This window comes from Notothenia coriiceps, unplaced genomic scaffold (assembly GCF_000735185.1).
Source record: "Notothenia coriiceps isolate Sejong01 unplaced genomic scaffold, NC01 NC01_scaffold00028799, whole genome shotgun sequence".
NCBI lineage: Eukaryota > Metazoa > Chordata > Actinopteri > Perciformes > Nototheniidae > Notothenia > Notothenia coriiceps.
This window is the reverse complement of record NW_011361500.1, coordinates 249,763-254,241: the sequence shown is the minus strand read 5'-3', so window position 1 is coordinate 254,241 and position 4,479 is coordinate 249,763. Positions and strand designations below refer to the sequence as shown.

Here is a 4,479-nt window from a genome sequence, read left to right as displayed (position 1 = left end):
CCCCCCCCCCCCTGTTGTCAGCCCATGTCTGCTGCTTTGGTCCTAATCACAACAGCACGATGTGACAGATCCAGATGACAGAAGAGGTAATAAAGGTAACCTTCACAGGTATCAGGCAGGTGGACCACATGCAGCCATGGCTTCACCTTCAGCTGCTCAGACACCGCTAACAGCTACACACCTTCAAACTCACTTTCTGAGTGAATACCTGCCCTAATAAAACAATATGTAGCCATACAACACAAGGTTTGAATACACATACAAGGGTGAAGCAGCTTTAGGTGGTATTAGTTCTCAAAGAAAGACATATTTGGCTCATAAGGAGATCGAAACTCGCCTTACCTGTGTGAAGGTTGTTTTCCGGAAGCGGCTAACGTGTCGCTAGCTGAAACAAAGAGATCCTTGTGAACTCACTGAATTATAAAAAGATACATCTAACAAAATACTGGAACAGCATTTACTCTGTCGAAGTTTTCACTGGCGAAATCTTTCGCTGCATTGTTGTGGAGTGGTTATCCCAGACTGTCTCCCAGGTGTAGTTCAACCTACAGGCGAGGACTGGGCGACTTTCCCAGTTTCGAGCAAACATACTTCAGAGCAACACACCGAGCAGCAGCACAGGAAGGAGAGCAGCATGCAGGTGGACACACTGTTCTGCTACAGTGTGTTCACTCAGGCAGTGATGCTTTTTCACCCACTTATTATAGCAAATGTTCGCCAGTCCTTTATGAAATAACCTCTAACTGTTATTATCTTGCATGCAGAATTGTTTGCAACTCATATCAATATTCCAATTACTATACTATTACTATTCTGCACTTTCTATTATATTCTATTTTATTGTATTAACCTGTACTATTTTATCAGTTTTATTGTGTTGCACTGTTGGAGGAGCCTGTGACCTAAGAATGTAATTGTCATAACTACACTGTAGCTAAGCACAAAGGACAATACAAGCCTTGAAACCTAAGTACAGTTTTGAGGGACTTGTACTTTACTTGAGTATTTCCATTTGATGGTACTTTGTATTTCTACTTCACTACAATTCAGAGGTAGATTTTATACTTTTACTCCACTACATTTATTTTGTACCTTTAGTTACTTTAAGTACTTGGATTAATGGTTTGAAATATAATCACTTTAGTTTCACCTGATTAACATTCACAAGCAACCCTGAAGTGTACAAAGCAATTAAAACTAGCTGCACCTTTACCAGCTTTGATAACACTTTAATGCATCAATAATAGAATCAAAACATATTATTCTGAAATGAGCCAATTTGCATAATGAGTACTTTAACTTTTGGTACTTTAAGTATATTTTGATACTTATTCTGTTGTACTTTTACTTGAGTAACATTTTGAATGCACAACCTTTACTTCTAGTATTCTTACAGTACTTCTACTTTTACACAAGTACAAGATCTGAGTACTTCTCCCATCTCTGTATGTTAGTGGTTTGGAAGAGGTATTCAGCTATTTTTGCTTTCTGTCTAAAATGCACAACTCAACTAAGTTCTGCATTCAAAATATTACAATAAAAGTTAAAATCTATTCTAAGCTAAATTAATTTAAAGTATTTAAATGTAGTCTTTTCCAAATGCTGAATACCATTATTAAATTGTACCCTGTTTAATAGTCAAAAGTAACTCAATTTACTAATTGTACTTGAACCTTATACTTATTTTCCACTTAACGTTTATGAAAATATTTCACTTTTAATTTAATTTTCTTTAAGTAAGTAGTAACATTTAACATTTGATATGTTACAAGGAAATGATGCAGTACTGTGGTGGCATTTGTATTCATGAAATGTGGATGAAGAATCAAACCATTCAGCTGTCTTTGTCATATTTTATTTCTTGCAAGAAAAGTCAATCAGTCATACAGAGAGCATACAGTCTGCAGAGTGAAGGACGAAGAGTAGAGTTTAGGTTTCATATTCAAACAGAGAGAGGAGGAAAGGGGAGTCAAGCTTGGCGATAATGAAAGGAGTATTCTTGAAGTTGTGGAGGCAGTATCAGGATGTTCAGTTCAACAGAAGTTGAAGGTCATACTGTTGGTGCACTAGCGTGTAACTAACAACATCGCCTCAAAAAACTTCTTAATAAGGACTTTTCCCAAGCTTAGAAAAGACGTGAAAGCTAAATGGAGATAAATATTAGCAAGTAAGAATCACACAATGATATCATTAAAGTAAGTAAGTCAGCAAAAATACTTTTCTGTTACGATGATTAATTCTCTACATTTATTTAACTTTAGCTTCTAGTTACTTGGCTTATTTTCAGTCTTGATTAAAAAAAAATCAAGTGAAATATGATTCATTGTAGGTTAGGAAACCCAGCAGTAAATGCACTTAATATAATAATCCCAACAATAACATGTTGCAACATTAAAGTGATATACTCATCATTACAAAATAATCCAATAATATAATTTATATGAAACTGAAATGGACAATTCTACATAATGAGTAACTTTAATGCTTATTCTTTTTTCTTCTAATTGAGTAAGATTTGAATGCAGGGCTTTAACGTAAAGCAGTGTCCTCCAATGCCACTGCATTTTAGAGACACTAAAAAAAACGTTGAAACATTTGAAATAGTATATATTGTATATTTGCTTCCTACCAGCACACATTCAAAGCTTCCTGTCTTATCAGAACATTACAAACTATTAAATCATTAGCTGGAAACAAAAATGTTATAGAGCTTCCACATTGCATTGTGAAGGAGGACTCTGTTCAAATCTCTGATAAGGCAGAAATGCTTGGTTGTTTTAATGAACATTTTATTGCTTCTGGTTCGCTGTTTACCTCGCAGAACATAGCTCAAGGGGCCACTGATCGCTCTGACGGTGGTATCTGGGAGGGTGAACCGTTTCCTTTTATTCCAGTAACAGTCTCAGAGGTGCATAAAGCCCTGAAAAGTTTGGAACCAAGAAAATCAGCAGGTCCTGACAACCTGGAGCCGTACTTTTTAAAGTCAGCTGCTGATTTTATAGCTTTGCCCTTGGCTTATCTTTTTAATCTGTCCTTGGAGACAAACGAAATTCCCCTTATTTGGAAATCTGCTTTTGTTCTCCCACTGTTAAAAGGGGGTGACCCCACTCACCTAAACAACTACAGACTCATCTCCAAATGATGTGTTTTAAATAAAGTGCTGGAATCACTGGTCAATTTCCAACTGAAGGAGTTTTTTATCAACAAACAATATTTTATCTGACTTTCAATCTGGTTTTAGGAAAAAACACAGCACTACAACAGCTGCCTTAAAAGTAGTAAATCATCTCGTTTACTTCTTAGACAATAGAGAACATTGCGCACCACTTTTTATTGACTTGTCAAAGGCTTTTGATACAGTTGATCATGCCTTACTGTCACAAAGACTCGTTAGTATCGGTCTTTCAGGTAACGCTGTCTGTTGGTTCGAGAACTATCCATCATGCAGATCACAGTGTGTGCGGGCAGAAGGCTTAACTTCAACATCTCTTCAGGTATCCAAGGGTGTGCCACAGGGATCTGTTTTAGGACCATTGTTATTTATAATTTACATTAACAGTCTTAATAACAATGTTTTGAATGCAAATTTGCATTTTTATGCCGATGATACAGTTATTTATTGTTCTGCGTCCACCCCGAAGCAGGCTCTTTGTCAGCTCCAGAATGCTTTTAACATTGTACAATCCAATATGAGTGATTTGAAACTTCTTTTAAATGCTGCCAAGACAAAGCTAATGATGTTCTCGAAAGCAAAACCCAAGGTCTTGAACCTTTCTCCTATCACCACCTTGCAGGGGTCGGAGATTGAATCTGTGTTGCAGTATAAGTATCTTGGATCTTATCTTTCCTTTAAACCACACATTGGGGAACTCTTGAGAAAATTAAGAATAAAGTTAGGTTTTTTCTTTAGAAACAAGTCCTGTTTTTCATATGAGGACAAAAGGAGACTAGTGTGCTGGATTATGGAGATGTGGTTTATATGAATGCATCTTCTCAGTGCCTTCACTCGCTGGATACCGTCTACCACGGTGCACTGAGATTCATCACAAACCTCAAAACCTTGACGCACCACTGCAATCTATACACTCGTGTTGGATGGCCTTCCCTGACCACGCGTAGACTGAAACATTGGTACATCCTTATATATAAGGCCATTCTTGGTGCTCTTCCCCCTTATCTAAGGATGTACATGAACAGAAAATGCACAGGATCCTATCGGCTTCGCTCCGAGAACTTTTTCCTTTTAACTGTACCAAAGGTCTGTACTGAACTGGGGGAAAGGGCGTTCAGTTATGCTGCCCCTCAAGCTTGGAACCTGCTTCAAACTGAGCTGAAACTCAGAGAGCTGGTCTCATTAAACACACTCAAAGCAACTTTAACTGACCTTGAAGCAGGCCGCTGTGTCTGTAAATTATTTGGCTAATCCTGGTGTATGACTGTGTTGTGATTGTGTGTTTTTTTGTTTTTTTTAATCGTCTG

The 4,479-nt window shown here is 37.4% G+C and overlaps 1 protein-coding gene across 1 annotated transcript in view; it reads right to left on the bottom strand.

The window, feature by feature from the left end:
* The window catches only part of LOC104958415 (ligand of Numb protein X 2-like), an 8,984-nt gene extending 8,375 nt beyond the window's left edge, over positions 1-609 (bottom strand). Inside the window, exon 1 of the mRNA XM_010786153.1 lies at positions 343-609. The gene's annotated coding sequence lies outside the window, so the exon portion shown is untranslated. The remainder of the gene's footprint in view (positions 1-342) is intronic.
* Between the last annotated feature and the right edge of the window lie 3,870 nt (positions 610-4,479).